Genomic DNA, 21,023 nt, shown 5'->3' on the forward strand with positions numbered 1-21,023 from the left:
GGATGAATATGGGTTTTGAGATCAGTTTTGGAGAGAGATATTGGTAAAGAACAAAGCTAATTAAGTTGTTTATGCCACATTGGACACTCACCTAAATGAGAAAATCAATCCTCACTCTCTCAAATGCAATTGGATACACGCTCTTCATATCATACATGGCAGGGGCATAGTGAAACAACCCGAATTTTTATTTTCAAAATATTTTCCAATTAAATTTAATGAATCGACAGCCTGTAAATTTATTTAAATATTTTAATGCGAATACTGTGAGAAACCGATTGAAAAAGCCGAAAACCAATTGAAAACCAAAGATTTGGGCCGAATTGAACCGGTTCGACCCAAACCATCTAGAAAAATCTCTTGTTTTTTTTATTCTCCAACGCAAACCTCACCCCCTCACACCCTCACCAGCGCTGCACCTCCACTCCACCGACACAGCCACCGCGCCACCTCCTCCTCTCTTCTTCTTCTTCTTCTTCTTCTTCTCTTTTCTTCTTCTTTTCTTTCTTTTCCCTTCACTGCGTCTGCGTCCTTGGCGAGACAGGGCAGCAGAGTTGCGCCCACCTCCAGCCCGATCGGACCTCCTCGCGCGCCACCTCGCTGCAGCTCGACGCCGCAGTCTCTCCGCCAGCTCCTCTGTCAGATCGCGCCGCTACACTGGTTCTCTTCTGCCTTCGATCGAGCAAGGGCAGCACCACCACGAGCTCCACCTCCATCGCGCCTCCTCTCTCGCTCTCTCTGCCACCGCCAGTCGCCGCCGCTTCACGCAGCTCCTGCGCGCGACTCCGGTTAGTGCTGCTACCAGTTTTGGTCGATCCAGTGAATGCTCTTTCATTTCGTTCCATTGAGATTGGTTGAAGCCCAGTCGATTTGGTTTCGTCACCGATCAAGCAAACTCCGGCAATAATATTTTGTTTGGGTATGAATTTATTTTATTAATTGTGGTTAATTAATTTAATTTTAGTAATCTTGGTTAGTTAATTTAATTTTAGTAATATTAGTTAATTAAATTAATTTTATTATTTGAAGTTAATTAATTTAGTTAATTTAATTTATTAATTGTGAGTAGTTAATTGATTTATAATATTAGTATTGATTTAATTAAGGAACCTTGATAATGATATATTAATAGAATTTAAGTGTGGATTAAGGTAGTTTAGATATAATGTTATTGTAAATTATAATTTTGATTGTGCGGTGATGCTGAGATTGAAGGAGGGTGAGAAATTTGATTTGATTGATTGCCCGATGGATGGGCTGTGTGGTTTGATAAATTGTTGATATTTTAACAGGTGGATAGTCCAATTGTTAGGGGAGATGCTGCCGAAATTTCGGTAGAAATTAGATTATTTTTAGGACTTTAATAGATAGTACGAATAAAATTATTATCGTTAGTAAGATTATATTATCAATCATATTATTCTTATTAATAATATTATTATTATTAATATTAGTATTCTTATTAGTATTATTATAAAATATTACTTAACCTTTTATTTAAAGTTGATAAATTAGAATAAATATATAAATTAGAAAACCATATATATATAACTGGAAACCAAAACTAATAAACGAATGTGAAATATAATTTTTTTTGAATTAGAATTCTTACTTAGAATTTTCTTGTTTATTTTAGAGGATTATAAAAATTCAAAAATGCGAGGACAAAGGCTGGAAGCATGTGGCTAGAAAGGCAGTCCTTTTAGAGGACAATAAAGAACTGTGAGTAGTGTTAGATAACTAGTATCATCCGCCTGCATTCATGCATTCACGGCTAAATGTTATCATGCATTATTTTGTTGAATTGCCATATCGTGCTGCACTATTTGTTGATATTAAAAATTGCTTGATTATCTGTGATGTGATATTGTTGTGCCTTGTTTGTGTGGAATTGGGATGAAGTGGGTCACCATGGGTTTGTGAGACTGTTACTGTTATATGGATCCTGATTCTGATTTCTGTTAGCCGGGTAAATGGGAGATCGGCGCCCCCGTGTGCACCTACTGTTCTGATCTGTATGATATGGAAAACCACAGGTTGGCTTCTTTATTGGGCGCACCTGATAATCTAGATTTGATCGCAGCCCGCAGGGTGGCCTCCTGTTGTGAGCGCCTGATGATCTAGATTTGATGGAGACGACCGGGTTGCCTCCTGTTGATAAAAAAAAAAAAAAAAAAAAAAGAGAGAGAGACTGGAAAAATAATGAGAGGACTGGTTGTGTGAGGATTAAACCGGTCGGCCAGAATGGGGGATTGGCTCCCTGGTGCACATGTGAGAGGATGGGCCATGTGGGAGGACGGCTCATCGGGTTTCGGTGACTCCACTGACTAATTTCCACGTGATGTGATTATATGAAGGTGATAATATTTGTGATTGCTGTTGTATTGCCATTTGTGTGCCAAACTGCATGATCACATAATTTAACGGGTGACCACATAAAATTATTTTAGCATTTTTATGATTGTGTGGGGTGAGAGAGTTATCTAATTCTACTCACTGAGTTTAATACTCACCCCCCTCCAACCCTCCCCAGGTAATAGATGGAAAGAAGAATCGTGGAGTCTAATTGAATGAACGAGATATGGATCGATAAGAGTAATAATCATTGTATTAAATATGTAAATGCAAAGAATAGTGAATTATGGAGTAGAGTTCCGCAATTGTATTCCAACTGAGTTGTAAATGAATAAATAAAGTATAGACATTTATTATTTGGATATATTTGTGAAATAAATTATTGGTCCTGAATCCACAATTACGAATAGCATATGAGTTTTAAATAATTTAGGCTTACTACGGGCTTCGGGGGCCTTAAGCCCATCCAGGTCCTAGTGCCGGTCCGGCCCACGAAAATGGGTCGTGACAAAGTTGGTATCAGAGCATTAAGTTGGGCCTTAGGAATCAATTGCGGAACATAGGAAATTGAATATAAAACTCCTACGTTGGGATCGGCCGTAACCAACAAAGGAGAGACACTAAATAGGAGACGGTCTTAATGCAGGTGGACGCACTGTGCACTAAGACAGTTACAGAATCATAAATAAAATAAATAATAAGAATAAATAAATAAATGAATAAATAAATGGGGAAGGATAATTATATCTATAAATAATGATATTTTAGAAGTTAGTTAAAGCTTTGAGACACAGAAGAAATTAGAAGGAAGTGCGGTGGCCTGATCAACCAGTGTACTCTTTCTAATGGAAATTGTGTCCTTAGCTTAAAAATTTAAATTTTCTCCTATGGAATAACATTTAGATAAGAGGATAAGTGATATGTGTTTAATAGGTTGAAGTAAATAATAAAAGCATACTAGTGTTATTTATTGTATGTTGACTGTGGAGTACATGCTTGAAATTGCATAGATTTGTATATATGTGTATGTACAGCAGGGGTATATTGAGAATGGGTTGCTAGTCTTAATTGATAAAAGAGTTAAATGATTCGGAGTCAAGGACATTAGGATCTATTTAATGAGGGTATTGATTTTGGCATATTTGTTTGATGAAGTTTACATGATATGGTTGGTGGAATTTATTAGAACTATGGAGATAAATCATTTTTCTGGATGGGATATATATTTTGATCAGTACATTTACATGAATGATATTTATAAGGTTTAAATGATAAATGATTTGGTGTGATTTGCAATAATAATTGATGATGAGTGTTTTTCGTAAGAAATAATGTTGGTGGAATTATATCAAGTGCTTGTTAATTACGAGAAATAATTACTGTTTATTGGAGTAAAGAGTATTGTGGTAATAATCAACTATTTCTTTCAAGTGTATGACTATGGGGAATGATATAAATTATTGTGGTTATAAGAAAGGTAAATTGTGATTCTTAGTAAGAAATGAATTGCTTTAATCTTTATGTACCTAGTAACGGATATTGTGTGGATTGTGGCACCTTATGGGTTAATAGGACATGATTATGAATTAAATTCAACGAGATTTAGTCTTTTGATATTTAAAATAATGGTTGCATTCTAGACGTTATGTAAGTTATAAATAAGGACTATTGTTTAATGAGAGATTCTATGATCCGAGAAGAAGTAAATGACTCATAAAAAGAAATTAAGATGATTATGTTATATAAATAGTGGGCCATGACAGTTATGTGCATTGATGAATGATATAGGACATTAAAGGATAATCGTCCAACTATGGACTTGATGTTACACCAATGAATTAGATAAATAAGACTGGATCTAGTTCTATTATTGTATGGATATTAAGAAAAGAATTAACTACAAAAATGTGAGGAGTATAGATGAATAGGATTTAAATGAGGATAATTGGTATTTAGAATTTTGACAAATTAGGAATAACTACTATTAAAGTGATAAAAAAAAAAAAAGTGAAATACTATTAAGGGTAGAATGATGGAACATGTATATTATTGAAGGTAGGAAAATGGCTTTGAGGTTTAAAATAATTATCACTGTCGGTGATAATTCTAATAGAATATTAAACAAATAATTGATAATGTTATGACCAAACTTTTGAGTTGAGTTAATCGGGTCTTGCGAGGTGAGTTTAGAGAATTTAGTGGTTCATAAATAGTAAATTTAGAATCTAAAAAGAGATAATGTAGGAAGCTATTGAATGTTTGGTGATAAACGAATAGATAAATAATTCAAGGATTGTAATTCCGATGACGAAAGAACTTGGTACTTATATTCAGAAAGAAAGATAGACTTTCTACTTGAGAGCAAGAGATAAGAAAATTCTGACTTCTGTAATTTGATAGCATCTAGTTGGAAATAGTTTTATGAGTTATATTAATTGAACCCATATGTTGAGCTCATAGATATATTATGTACAAGTGATAAGTGTTAGAAATAACTGGGAATAAGAGTTGAAAAAGGATATGGGACTTAACTTGAGATGACAACGAATGTGAATAAATTTAATTTCTAGCCGTAAAGCAATTAAAATAAGGAAATTCTATTAATTAGTGCAACTTTTGCAAGTTACTTGTTTTATTGGATAAAGAAGGAAAAATTATATTTTATGTCCTTAGTAGAACGTAAAGGTAATTAGAGTATTTTCATTTATTAGTAAGCTAGCTGGGTTTTAATTTACTATTTGTTTGGGATATTGAAAATTTGTGTAAGAGCAAACAAGTAGATTTGGAATAATTTTAGCAAATTTAGTGAAAAGAATACACGCAAGTATTTAAAGATTGAAAATATAGAGTATAGGATTAGTGGATGTGCTAACAAGACGATCTAAGAGTATATATTAACTATACTTGACGACTAACTTAAGTGTGTTAATCTGGTGATTTATTAATTTAAAATTTGCTCCTGGAATTATTGAGATATCAATTAGGATGAGAGTGATTAATATATGATTTGGAGTCAATGTAAAGCTATTCTGAATTTCTTAGCAATTGGTGGAAATTATGATTGAATGAATAAAATTGTGTTATAAATGGCAATTTGTGATATAACTTGTGGTTTAAAGGAATACTTAATTAGTTAGGTCAATTCGAGGACTGGTACATTCTAACTCAGATGTTGAGGAATTCAATGAGGTATTAACTTTGTTTGGAGTAAGAATATAGAGAGAACATAATTGAGGTTGAGGATATTCCTAGATCGTGTTAGGTATAAATTTTATAGATGATAGACATTAAGATAGACTTGGAGAAAAGGAATAACCCAATGATATTATTGTCTGAATATTCATAGGCATTCATGGGATTAAGAGTAAATATAAAATAAAGGACATAGTCTAGTCAGGAGTTGAATTATGGGTTTAACATTCTTAATCATTTACTTAGCTAGAGCAAAAGACACTACTTGTTTAGGATTCTTGATTTCTAGATAAGTAAATTTCGGTCTAAAAGGTTGATTAAAGACAAAAGAAATAGGTAAATTGGTTTGGAGAATTTTTCATCACGATTCAGCTTGTAAAAAAAATAAAATGTAGGCTGGATTTCTTTATGGAATTGAGTATAATTGAATGGCGTTTGCAAATTTTCGAAAATGAATTAAGAATTATCTGGCATGACAATAGTTAACTTGGCTAGTTGCATAAGTTCTTGTCATAATTAGTTAAGAAATAGTATGGTATGACAAATTGGAAAGAGGAACAGAGAAGTTAAAACTAAATTAGGGACTTGACTATGAGTTTAAATTTTCTCTATATAGTTGATGTACTATTTGTTTTTATGAGGATTCTCATTAGTAGGATTTGAAAGGAGATTATATATCTTTCGTTGGAAAATGGTTAAGGTGATAAATATGTGATGAGATTGGGATAGAAGTCAGGATCTCCTATCAGTTGATAGCAATTAGCTAGAGAAATGTCATGATTTTGTTTGAAATAAGCTTGTAGTAGTGGTAAGAATTTGTTCTCTTTAATTAGAAATGATCAAATAGTACTTAATGGCAGAATTTGATAATAATCGAAAACCTCCTTGAATTAGCAGCAACCATCTTATCTAATTTTAAATTTCTTCCATGATTATTGGAATAATGATATTAATGTTTGGAACCGATGGAAAATGGATGAGTCAGCTTGTAGGTTTTGAATTTTGAAATAAGGATTCTAAATTGGGATAGTAGTAAATTTGAATATGTGGATTCTTGTATCAGAAGATTTAATACTTGGTTTGTGTATTATTGTCTTATTGAGTGATGATCATTGCCTATAATAGCCAGTGAGAGCTAAATGAGGCAATACATCAATGTGGGTTACATGATATATAACTAATGAGATTAATAATTCTTACTTGAGCAGAGGTTATAAGGGACTTAAATTCTTACGTGTAAAGGTGAATATTAATGTCGAATCTGTGCCTTGGGTTATGAATATTTGACTTGAGTTGATGAATTGTGGATATAGTACAACTCAAATTTAAATTAATTTTGGTGATAAGGAAAATATCTAAACTTTGGGGATGAGTTCAGCTCATAATCATCCTACCCTCTCTATAAATTAGATTTTCTTCCCGTGCCTGTTTATTGGGTTGTCTTAATTAATAAATCTAATAAAAATTAGTTTCACCACTCTGACTAATGAACTCAAAATATTTACCTCATCGTCTTGATTCACCCTTCTAGCTGCTCAGACGAACAAGTATCCTCCTAAATGTGAATGCAATAACTTTTAGCAGTTGCAGCATTATGTGAGAAGCACAACTATCATTGTCGTAAACAACTATTGCATCCTAGTTTCTTGTTACTTTCAAAATTCGAGGACGAATTTTTTTTTATAAGGGGGGAAGACTGAAACAACCCGAATTTTTATTTTCAAAATATTTTCCAATTAAATTTAATGAATCGACAGCCTGTAAATTTATTTAAATATTTTAATGCGAATACTGTGAGAAACCGATTGAAAAAGCCGAAAACCAATTGAAAACCAAAGATTTGGGCCGAATTGAACCGGTTCGACCCAAACCATCTAGAAAAATCTCTTGTTTTTTTTATTCTCCAACGCAAACCTCACCCCCTCACACCCTCACCAGCGCTGCACCTCCACTCCACCGACACAGCCACCGCGCCACCTCCTCCTCTCTTCTTCTTCTTCTTCTTCTTCTCTTTTCTTCTTCTTTTCTTTCTTTTCCCTTCACTGCGTCTGCGTCCTTGGCGAGACAGGGCAGCAGAGTTGCGCCCACCTCCAGCCCGATCGGACCTCCTCGCGCGCCACCTCGCTGCAGCTCGACGCCGCAGTCTCTCCGCCAGCTCCTCTGTCAGATCGCGCCGCTACACTGGTTCTCTTCTGCCTTCGATCGAGCAAGGGCAGCACCACCACGAGCTCCACCTCCATCGCGCCTCCTCTCTCGCTCTCTCTGCCACCGCCAGTCGCCGCCGCTTCACGCAGCTCCTGCGCGCGACTCCGGTTAGTGCTGCTACCAGTTTTGGTCGATCCAGTGAATGCTCTTTCATTTCGTTCCATTGAGATTGGTTGAAGCCCAGTCGATTTGGTTTCGTCACCGATCAAGCAAACTCCGGCAATAATATTTTGTTTGGGTATGAATTTATTTTATTAATTGTGGTTAATTAATTTAATTTTAGTAATCTTGGTTAGTTAATTTAATTTTAGTAATATTAGTTAATTAAATTAATTTTATTATTTGAAGTTAATTAATTTAGTTAATTTAATTTATTAATTGTGAGTAGTTAATTGATTTATAATATTAGTATTGATTTAATTAAGGAACCTTGATAATGATATATTAATAGAATTTAAGTGTGGATTAAGGTAGTTTAGATATAATGTTATTGTAAATTATAATTTTGATTGTGCGGTGATGCTGAGATTGAAGGAGGGTGAGAAATTTGATTTGATTGATTGCCCGATGGATGGGCTGTGTGGTTTGATAAATTGTTGATATTTTAACAGGTGGATAGTCCAATTGTTAGGGGAGATGCTGCCGAAATTTCGGTAGAAATTAGATTATTTTTAGGACTTTAATAGATAGTACGAATAAAATTATTATCGTTAGTAAGATTATATTATCAATCATATTATTCTTATTAATAATATTATTATTATTAATATTAGTATTCTTATTAGTATTATTATAAAATATTACTTAACCTTTTATTTAAAGTTGATAAATTAGAATAAATATATAAATTAGAAAACCATATATATATAACTGGAAACCAAAACTAATAAACGAATGTGAAATATAATTTTTTTTGAATTAGAATTCTTACTTAGAATTTTCTTGTTTATTTTAGAGGATTATAAAAATTCAAAAATGCGAGGACAAAGGCTGGAAGCATGTGGCTAGAAAGGCAGTCCTTTTAGAGGACAATAAAGAACTGTGAGTAGTGTTAGATAACTAGTATCATCCGCCTGCATTCATGCATTCACGGCTAAATGTTATCATGCATTATTTTGTTGAATTGCCATATCGTGCTGCACTATTTGTTGATATTAAAAATTGCTTGATTATCTGTGATGTGATATTGTTGTGCCTTGTTTGTGTGGAATTGGGATGAAGTGGGTCACCATGGGTTTGTGAGACTGTTACTGTTATATGGATCCTGATTCTGATTTCTGTTAGCCGGGTAAATGGGAGATCGGCGCCCCCGTGTGCACCTACTGTTCTGATCTGTATGATATGGAAAACCACAGGTTGGCTTCTTTATTGGGCGCACCTGATAATCTAGATTTGATCGCAGCCCGCAGGGTGGCCTCCTGTTGTGAGCGCCTGATGATCTAGATTTGATGGAGACGACCGGGTTGCCTCCTGTTGATAAAAAAAAAAAAAAAAAAAAAAGAGAGAGAGACTGGAAAAATAATGAGAGGACTGGTTGTGTGAGGATTAAACCGGTCGGCCAGAATGGGGGATTGGCTCCCTGGTGCACATGTGAGAGGATGGGCCATGTGGGAGGACGGCTCATCGGGTTTCGGTGACTCCACTGACTAATTTCCACGTGATGTGATTATATGAAGGTGATAATATTTGTGATTGCTGTTGTATTGCCATTTGTGTGCCAAACTGCATGATCACATAATTTAACGGGTGACCACATAAAATTATTTTAGCATTTTTATGATTGTGTGGGGTGAGAGAGTTATCTAATTTTACTCACTGAGTTTAATACTCACCCCCCTCCAACCCTCCCCAGGTAATAGATGGAAAGAAGAATCGTGGAGTCTAATTGAATGAACGAGATATGGATCGATAAGAGTAATAATCATTGTATTAAATATGTAAATGCAAAGAATAGTGAATTATGGAGTAGAGTTCCGCAATTGTATTCCAACTGAGTTGTAAATGAATAAATAAAGTATAGACATTTATTATTTGGATATATTTGTGAAATAAATTATTGGTCCTGAATCCACAATTACGAATAGCATATGAGTTTTAAATAATTTAGGCTTACTACGGGCTTCGGGGGCCTTAAGCCCATCCAGGTCCTAGTGCCGGTCCGGCCCACGAAAATGGGTCGTGACACATAGTTACTGAAGGATTTGTTAGTACATAATCATGATGGAACCCCCGTAAAGGTCAGGAGAACCAACTATCGTTCGAGGGTAAATTTATGTTAAGCCAAATAGATTTCATTTATCCATTTGAATAGCATTTTAATTATATTTTTTATGCATTTTAATTCTAGAAATATGTATATTTATATTCTCTATTTGATCTTGTAGTATTATTGTCCAATTATTTTTATAATTAATAGATTTTGATGTTTTTGATTATAGGCTTTCACTCGATACCGCTTTCTAGGAGGTAAATCGAAAATCTTAATTTAAGTATTTAAAATAAAACTTAAATTCTTCTAATTTATTATGTTTTGAATTTTTTAAAATATGGTTAATTTACTATTAGAGTCTATTAGTTAAATACAATGAAATTAAAATTCTTTCTCTTACACGTGTTTGGATTATTTACATATTATTGTATTTTAAAATTTTCTATAATTCTAATTTAACAAAACAATAGAAATATGAAATTATAATATTTTTAAATTTAAAACTATTAGATAAACTTTTATTTTTAAAAAATAAATATTAGAAATAAAGCGTTAATACAATTTATTGATTAAACAGTATAAAAGTTGAGCAATCAATTTTTTTAATTCATACCTTGACTTTTTTCCTTTGAATTTTGAAAAAAAATATAGAGTAATATCTATAATTTATATCCATCTATGTATAGTCTATACTGTTTATCTATCTATCTATATTATATATAAATGTGGGAATAGGAGGGTGCAATGAGATTTTCAATAACGTCCTTGATGAAATTTGAAATAGTGTAAGATAACTTTATTAATTTCAATAAAAAAATTAAATTTTATTAGTTAATTGACTATAATTTATTAAAATTATTTTTTAAATAAACACATATAAATAATTAAGGCTCGTTTGTTATAGTTGTTTATTTTTAGTTTTTTATTTATTAGAAACATAAAGCTATTTTGAATTTTTGGTTACTTATTTCTCAAAACTGTTTTTTTCCTAAAATTATGTTTTCCTTTCTTCTAGTTTATGATGTGAAAAATTCTTCTAATTATCAAAACTCTCCCTTAGTAAGCCATTAAACATTTTAGTTAATAATAAAAAAATAAAAAAATATAAAATCTAAGACAAAATAATTATAAATATTTCACACTTTAATTTTTAAATTCAAAATTAAATTAACTATTGATTATTATATGTACAATCAATTGAATAAAAATATAATATCCAAGTATTATAATAAATAAATAATACTAAATGACGTTAGATTTATATGGATAGAGAAAATAATAATAAATATAAAAATAATACTAAATAGAGAAGAGATAGAAAAAAAAAGTAGAATTTTAATAGAGATAATAAAACTAATGCTTATATATTTTGGATAAATAAATGACATTAAATTTATATGGATAGAGAATAATAATAATAATAATAATAATAATAATAATAATAATAATAATAATAATAATAATACAATTTTATGAGGACAAGTCTTATAAAAAAAATGAAAAAAGAGGAGGAATGTAGAATAAAAATAGAAAGCACAATTACAGAAATCATTATTTGTAGTTCATAAAATTTATTTTTTATTTTAAAAAACATTTTTAAAAAATAAAAAAATTAAACAAGTTTAAACAAACAAGTTTTGTTTATTTTTTAAGAAAAAATTGAAAAATAAAAAACTTAATCTAAAACAAAGAGCACCTAGCATATTATAGAACTTAATCTAAATAATATAAGATAAAAATTATAATCAATATTTAATAAAGATATTTAAACAAATTGGAAACCGGAAAAAATCATGTTGACGAGTTATCAAAATATTTAAACAAATAAAAAAAAGTCAAATTATTATAACTAAATAAAGAAGTAAAATTAGTTATAAAAATATTTAAACAAATAAAAAATGTGAAAAAAACACAGAAGTAAAAGTAGTTATCAACAAAAAAAAAAAAAAAAAAAAGGAAAAGGAGATGAAAATTTAGAATCTGGAAAGCGAGGAAATAGAGGACTGAGATAAAAAGGGCGAGGGGTGTTTTTGTCTTTTCCATGGGGACCTTTTAATATAGGAAGACGAGGTTTTTAATTTGATAAAACTAAAGGGACTAAATAATACTTTTCCCTTTTTATTTTCAGCTTTTCTATATTTAAAATGAAAGCAAAGAGAAATTCAAGAGTTTAATTTTTATTTAATATTTTATTCTACTTTTATTTTAAATTTGATTTTTATTTTATTTTTTATGATTTAATTGGATTTATACTGTGCGCGTTGATTTTATCACGCGTAGGTTGGAGACTATATTTGCTGCTTAAAGGCCTGGTGAGTAGCATCATAGTTGAAGAGATTATTTTGGTAGTTGATTTAGTGTTTTATGTAACTAAGAATTATGACATGTATGAGTATTATATATTTAGAGATAAGCATGAGACATATTTTATTAAATTTGAGTTTTATTTAATTTTTTATGATTTAATTGGATTTATTTTTTTAAAATAATTTTTAAAATAAATATAAAGATAATTAGATCTTTGAGATTTTAATTTTTTTTAAAATATTTTTTATATAAAATTTTTAAAATTTTGAATTTAATCTCATATATATATATATATATATATATATATATATATATAAAAGCTGAAATAAAGAAAAAGTTTAAATGTCTTTTCTTTGTTTAACATTCTATTTTTTTTAAACAAATTTTAAAAATTTTTCTTTATTTTCTTGTATTGTGATTGGCCATAATTAATATTTAATGATAATATTATCTATATAATATATGTAAAATTTTTTATAATAATTAAAAGTTTTAGAATTTAAATACATTTATCTATATTAAGTATTCTATAAAAAAAAAGAGATTTGATTTAAATATATAAGTGACGTTATTCTCTCTCAAACACACTTTATCTTCTATTGTTTTTAATCATCCTATTGCTGGTAATGATCTCTCTACCGTTGTTGTTGTTGTTATTATTATTATTATTATTATTATTATTATTATTATTATTATTATTATTATTAATGTTGTTGTTGTTGTTTTTTTATTCTATTGTTGTTGGCATGAAATTAAATTGTTTTTTCTGATTATAGATTGATTGGTTTCTAGATACTTAGGCTTATGGTTAATGCAGATTTTAGCAGCATTCATTGGAATAAAAATAATCCAATGAAGATTGGTATTCTGTAGATTTGGCAAATAAGGGTTTTCTAATATATATATATATATATTTAATTTACACGTAGGATTTCAGGAAATAGATTTATGTGTCTGTCAATTTCAGTGAATTTTTATCACGCCCGACTCTAATCACCAGAGGAATTGTCCGCTTTGGCCACGGGGTTGTGCCCCGGCCTAATCCAGCCAACACATACACCCGCCCTCACGGTTTTGTCCCGCAGGTGAAATGGGAAACTTCCCAGGAGGTCACCCATCCTAGGATTTCTGTTAAGCGAGCACGCTTAACCCTGGAGTTCTTCCAACTCTCCAGCCATTTCACCACCAAAAGGCCTCACACATGTTTTAAACCGCCCACCTTAAGTACATCACTTCCCTCTGCACTTAACCGATGTGGGATGTAACGTCTCATTTTTCTATTGAATCGAGTCGTTGCTTAGAGTCGAGTCGGGCTGCTCCAAAACCCGGTTCGAGCCATTAGAGTCTAGAGTGGGCTAGAATGAAATAAGGAGAAGAAGTGGACTTACTTAAAGGAAACAAAAAGATCAAAGTATAAGGATTAGGACTTGCTTGCACTAAAATATAAAGTTGAGGTATTAAGTTGTACCATTTTGACACTTGAGGTACCATTTGGTAATTTTCACATAAAAATCCATGATATTTTGGAGATGTACCCGTGAGTTCCGTTCATTTTCATTTCTTCATCCTTATCTTCATCTTCTTCCTCTACTTTCCTCTTCCACTTTCCTTTCTCCATCACTTTTAATGGTAGTGAAGATTTTAATGGGATTCAAGCATTAATTCAACTTCTATTCTATCCAAGTAAGTGAACCTTCTTGAATTTCATACTTGAATCATTTGGTGATATTTTTAGATGATTCATAAGAATTCTTATGTATAGGAGAAGTGAGCTCAAAGGTAAAAGGAAGCTAAAAAGAAGAGTTCAAGCTTTTTGGAGTGAAGGTGTGCTATCTCTTTTCGTTTAATTAATTTCCTTGCATGAGAATTTGTGTGGTGTGTTGATAATGAGAAAGTATGTTGTTTCATGTTGAGTAAGATGACTGAAAATGGTGAAAAAGCATGAGATGAAATGAATAAATGAAGTAGATATTGAGTTTTTGCTGAAACAAGTTTTGCTGGAAAAGTTACCAGTAACTTCACCTTGATTTTTACCCCATTTAACGATGGAATTAGGAAGTGTCATAGAAGAGTTATTTGTTCCTCTATGTGTTAGCTTTACATGGGTTTTTGAATCACCCAAATCGGAGTTGTAAATTGAGAGATATGACCAAAAGAGTACAGACTGTGCAGACTGGAAAACACGTCGCGCGCTCGCGACTTGGCCTGTAAACTCACTGACTCTCTTTTGGTGCTGCGCGCTCGCGACTTTCATTTGCGCGCTCGCGACTTATGTTTTTATGCTCTTTTGACTTCATTTTCAATGCAATTGTATTCCTTTGCTCAACTTATATGCCTCCAATCATTTTAAAACAAAAAGACAACATTAGAACATGCATCAAAACAACATGCAAGCATGCAAATGATGTGAAATGAGGTAAACACAACTTGTAATTGTATTCTATGCAATTGTGAAATGATGTGAAATGGTGTATGAAGTTATGAATTCTATGCAATTGTATTCCTTTTCTCAACTTGTATGTCTTCAACCATTTTAAAGCAAAAAGACAACATGAACACATTTATAAACACAAAATGCAAGCATGCAAATGGTGTGAAACTAACATGACACAAGTTGCCCGCTTGGCGAGGCTATCAGCATACAGGTAAGCAGTAAATTTTATGAAATGATGAAGCAGTTAATTTTTATGACACAAGCATGTGAAAATAACATGACACAAGCATGCAAATTATAACACAGTTACTATGCTTTTGTTTTATCTATTGTCATTCCATTAATATGCTCCATTGAGGTTAGGTAGAAACCACGTAGATAAGGCTATGTCGCGACATAGAATAGCAGATCTGCGCCCCATACAGTTTGGTACTCCGGCTACAGGCCGTTGAGTGGATATGATTATATAGGCCATAGCAGCCAAGCATACAGTTTCATCCAGTTTCATACAGTTTTTCTTATCACTTCGGTTTCACTATAACCTTATGGAGCCATACAGATATCTTGACATAACATTGCATGAATCATACAGTATACTAAACAGCAAGAAAGATTATCAAGGTAAAATGAAAGTATCATGATATGTGTGCTTACATTCCATATGTGAATACATGTTTATTTCTACATATGTATGTGCTTATATGTTTCTTTATTCATTGTGATATTCACTGAGTTTAATCAAAGTTGCAGAATTCATACAGCATAAAGAACATCAGGTAAGATCATGCTAGTATCATAATGTGTGATTACAGGTTCATGTAAAGGAGGTATGAGATAATTAGAACTAAATTATTGATGTTTATGAATTAGAAATTTATTTGTTGCTATAAAGAGACATTTATGTTGAAATTTACTGATTCTATGATGATCAATGCTTTATGAAATTTGTATTTTAAGTTAGTTGCCATCACACTTTATTAAGTATGTGAATTATGAGCACCACTGAGTTTTATACTCAGCGCGTCAATTTTTATCACGCGTAGGTTGAAGATCGTGGTTGCTACTTGAAGACTTGAGGAGTACTTTCAAAGCAGAAGTGACTAATTTGGTCATAGTAGATTGAGAGTTGTATAATTAAGAATTTTGGCATGTATTAAGATTTATGGCATGTATAATTATTACATTTGTTAGAGCTTATGTGATTGGAAATATAATGGAAGCATGTAATTATTGTGGTGTAAGTATTTGGAGGAAATGATTGAATATGAAATATGTTACTATAGTTAGTATGATTAGGTCATGAAGACTTGATATAGATCATGAATGCACTTAATTGCTGGATATTAAATGCTATTGAGGATTTATACAGTTATGACTATATATATAAAGTGTTGTTGTGTTATGATGATTAGTTGGAGATATTGGAAGTTTGGAGTTTAATTGGGAGTGTTTTATATTCATAGTTAGCATACAGGATGATATCAGCATGACAGAATATAAGTTCAACCAGATTGTAGCGTCTCGGCTCGGTTCATTCGGGTTAACGGGTGGACCGGGAAGGGATGTTACATGGGATTCGCCTAAGGTGAGTACACTGTGAGTGCACTGTCACTACAACCACCGCTCACAGCCACCGCTCACCCCCCCTTGGGGACTCAGCGTGAAAGTAGTGGATAGTAGGATGAACCCATCACAATACCTATAGGGGCCAGAGTTGGTATCAACCCTTAAGCTAGGGAATAGAGTAATACCTGATGGTAGTGGATTGGCCTGATCACCCAGTGTGACATCCTACCGAGTTGAGTCTTTGCATTGAGTCGAGTCTTGCATTGAGTTGAGTCGAGTTGAACCAAACCTGGTTGGGGTAGAAAGAGATTAGAAGTGGACTTATTTGCATATAAAGGTTAGGACTTGTTTGCATTAAAATATACAGCTTGTGTATTAAGTTGTAGCCTTTGTACACTTGAGGTACCAATTGGGGAGTTTACACAGCCAAGTCATTTCATCTAGAGACTACCCGTTCTTATCAACTCACTTTCCCATTTTCCCGTTTCTCCTTCTCTTCTTACTTGTCCCGCCCATTTTCTTTCAATTGTCGACATAGTTAAACATTAAGTCAACTTCAAGTAAGTAGAATTCCTTGAAGTGTGATGTTATTTCCTATTTCATTTAGTTCTATTGGAGATGAGTTATGAGAATTCTTGTGTATAGGAGAAGAAAGTTCAAAAGGTGCAGAAAAGAGAAGCTGAAACAGAGGTCAAGCTTTTGACGTCAAGGTTTGATATCTCATGTTGTTTACTATTTTCTTTGCATGTAAATTGTGTGGTGTGTTGCTAGTGAGATGATATGTTGCTTATTGTTGAGTGAGAAGAGTGGACATGATGTGAAAACAGGGGATGAATATATGAAGTGGAAACAGAGTTTGCTGGAAATTTTACCAGCAACTTCATCTTGATTTTGAACCCATTTAATGATGGAATTAGGAATTGTCACAGAAGAGTTATTTGTTCCTTTTTGTGTTAGCTTTACACGCGTTTTGGAATCACTCAATTTGGAGATAGCTATTGAGAGTTATGGCCAAAAGAATACAGACTGCACAGAATCACGTCGCGCGCTCGCGCATGCTGGAAAGCACGTCGCGCTCGCGACTTCCCATTGCGCGCTCGCGACTTGAGTCAGGTAGCTCTCTGACTCTCAGTGTGCGCATCTCGCGCTCGCGAATCACACAAGCGCGCCCGCGACTTCATCTCGCGCTCGCGACTTGTGCTGCGCGGTCGCGACTTCAGCCAGAAACACACTGACTCTCAGGATGCACAAGTCGCGCTCGCGACTTTCACATACGCGGTCGCGACTTGAGCCAGAAACCCTCTGACTCTCAGTCGCGATTCTCGCGCTCGCGATGTTGCAAGGCGCGCTCGCGACTTATGCTGTGACACTCTTTTGCCTTTCATTTGCTATGTAATTACATTCCTTTGCTCAACATGCATGCATCCAATCATTTTACAACAAAAATACAACATAAGAACATGGATTAAAACAACATACAAGCATTCATATGATGTGAAATCAAATCAACATGATGAACTATGAAGTTATGCAACCATTTATGTGTTATGGTGTTATAATTGACATGTACATAAGAAGCTCCATTGAGGTTAGGTAGAAACCAGGCAGATAAGGCTATGTCGCGACATAGAATAGCAGATCTGCGCCCCATACAGTTTGGAACTCCGGCTACAGGCCGTTGAGTGGATATGATTATACAGGCCATAGCAGCCAAGCATACAGTATTCATACAGTTTCATACAGTTTATCTTATCACTTCGGTTTCACTATAACCTTATGGAGCCATACAGATATTTTAACTTGCTACTGCATGAATCATACAGTAAAATAAACAGTAAGGAAGATCATTAAGGTAAAATGAAAGCCGCATGTTATGTGTGATTATATGTGCTTACATAATGCTTTTTGCTTATATGTGTGCTTATTGTTGTTTTATGTTGAGATATCCACTGAGCTTTATTTGCTCAGCGAGTTACCTGTTTAACTCGCAGGTTTTGAGATTGGTCCGTAGAGGGTCCGTTTACAACTGCTGCCGTTCATCTATAGAAGACTCGGTCTTCAGGGTAGAAACTCAGTTTGTTATTCTTTTTATGGCATGTACAGGGCACACAGTTGGGCCCAATCCATTTTGTAACTAGTATCATGTCTTGTAAATATTCAGTACATTATTACTATAAGCAATCTCAGCATGATATTAGATTCATTATACATTATGATTTCAGCATGTCAGTTCATTCAGTCAACCAGGTTGTAGCGTCTCGGCTCGGTTTATTCGGGTTTACGGGTGGACCGAGAAGGGGTGTTACACCCAGTACACTACTTTTCATGTGAGCTCTATTCCTACAGTGAATAGGATAGTGTGGAAAATAAATAGGTTTTTCATTTGTGTGGCGGATCGATGAACTTTGGGTGATTAGGAATTGGTATTTTAGTATTTAGCTCGCTACTGAATTTCTTTAGAATTCATTCAAAGATAATCTTTTTAATTGTTTTATTTACTTGATATTTGATATTTAAATTTAAAACCCCATTTTAATTTTGAATTCAAATTGTGTTATGATAAATAATTTGAAATTGATTAATTATGTAAAAAGTTATTTTCGTAAGTTGTCTATTTATATCACGGGGCCAGTTAGATGAAATAACAAGGTGAGTTGATCATGAGTGTGGTTAGAACTTAAAAAGAATGTTTTGAGAAGAACAAGATAAAAAGTAGTAACGAGAAATGATGATGTTAATAATAAGTAAGTAGACAATTAGTAGTTGAATTAAGGACACAAACGTTGGAAAAGTTTGAGGGGACAACTTTAGTTGAGAAGCTAGGTTGCAAAATAAATGGAAGGAATAACATTAGGAATGGACTTGAATGGTTTAAGGGTATAGAAATGATATATATAACAAAGTGTAATATATGTTAGGAGCAAATGGTAGACAAATCAGAGTAATTTATAAATATCTTACTCGATTGAATAAGAGAATATTGATTGATCAAGGACAAATGAGATGGGTAAGTTAAATATAAAGTTGACTCAAGTTAGTGATAGGTAGACATATGGCTAATTAAAACTTTTAATTAAATGTTAAGACTATAGTTTAGAAAATTCTAGTCCATTATATGGACAGAAAAGTGAGAAGTTATTAGTATATATGCATTAGGCGATAAGAAGCTAATGAGATTGATTTGATGTGATATTTGGGTGTTAAGATAGCATTAGGTCAGGACTTAAGAAATTCTTATAGAAGACATTAGTATTGATGTGTATTAGATGAAAGCGTATATTTAGAGTAAGTAATAAGTTTTAGATTGAAATGTTGGTGATTAGATAGATCACGATTAACAATGATTAATAGACGAAATAATTAATAAGAATAATCTAATATATCTAGAATGGATTAATAGCAACATAAGCACCATGGAAGGTTATCAAATGAGACTTGGGTTATTAACTGAAATTCGAACCATTAAAAGATGTTATTATGAAAGTCGATTTTAGTGGTAAGTATTAAGATAACTTAAGGACTAAGTACTAGAAAGAGACGCCGGCGGTTAAGTGGAAGGAGTGAAAATTTTTATAGGAGTGAAATAGCTAGAGGCTACAGTGATGTAGGAGCTATATAACAGATGAACTAGTCTATGGTAAAGATATTATAGGGACAATCGAATTTGTATAGATGAGAAACAAAGACAGTTATTTCGAAGTGCCCTATGATATAATAGACAACGGAAATCGCAGACGATTTTTCTTAAAGTTTTGAATTAAAGTAATAAGTTTTTGAATTTTTGATCAATAAGAGTTTTAGTAAGTATATATGTAAATTAAATGAGATAATTTTTATCACTATAAATAAAATCAAATTTCAATTGTTTCGCTTTTTGTAAAATTATATGCTTGGTTGTCATGAAGGAATAGCTAAATTTTCAAAATGGAATCATATAATCTAGAATATATGTACACATATTTGTGCAACTTACTGCTAAACTGGTTTTAAGATAAAATTTTATTCAAAGAAAGATTTTCTAAAGATTTCAGTAGCTGTCTGAAGTTAGTAGTTGGAGACTTAGGTAATGAACTCAAGTTCTTGTAAGTTTTAGCTAGGAGGTACTAAATAGGATGATTGTTAGAATGCCTGACTCTTTTTCTTTCCTCGGTTCATATTATCCACTCTTGAGCTGTCTCCCTAGTGATGGCAGTAATTTCTTATGACTTTGAATTCCCTATGTATCCATTCTTATTTTCTCCTACTAGATTTCAATTCGAGGACGAATTGTTTTAAGGGGGGAGATTGAAACACCCCGAATTTTTATTTTCAAAAGCTTTCGAATTTTTATTAAATCAAAAATCTCGACTTTCAACTATTTGGGCTATATATATATAAAACAATCTCCAATCGAGCCCAAGTTTGTGAGTTGGGCCTAAGCCCAAATATATCATCGGAATTGTCGATTTGAGAACGGTTAAAATTTTTGAGAAATAATACGAAACCCCGTAATTTAACTTATTATAAATATATATAAATTAATTATCCTAGAACCAAATATTGTTACTATTAATATTTTTATTATTATTATCGAGTAAATGGAGAAAATATTACGGAACCGAACTAAACAGTTAAAATAAATTGAACCAGACCCGAAAATCAGTTTAATTTATCTAGAACCACATGAATAATCCGAAAACTGAGTGAAAAAGTTGAAAATCAAACGAAATGAGACCAAATCACTAAATCAGACCAAACCGGTTTGAATCGAACCAG

The 21,023-nt window shown here is 32.6% G+C and overlaps 1 long non-coding RNA gene across 1 annotated transcript; it reads left to right on the top strand.

Moving 5' to 3' along the window:
- The first annotated feature begins 230 nt into the window (after positions 1–230).
- On the top strand, positions 231–9,790 carry LOC119371397 (uncharacterized). Its single transcript, XR_016322929.1, has 5 exons — positions 231–919; positions 1,637–1,722; positions 2,534–7,990; positions 8,708–8,793; positions 9,605–9,790. It is a non-coding gene; the product is annotated as an uncharacterized LOC119371397 (long non-coding RNA).
- Positions 9,791–21,023: the final 11,233 nt, after the last annotated feature.

The sequence above is a fragment of the Jatropha curcas genome, chromosome 10 (assembly GCF_041381405.1).
Source record: "Jatropha curcas cultivar XTBG-Jc1 chromosome 10, XTBG_Jcur_1.0, whole genome shotgun sequence".
NCBI lineage: Eukaryota > Viridiplantae > Streptophyta > Magnoliopsida > Malpighiales > Euphorbiaceae > Jatropha > Jatropha curcas.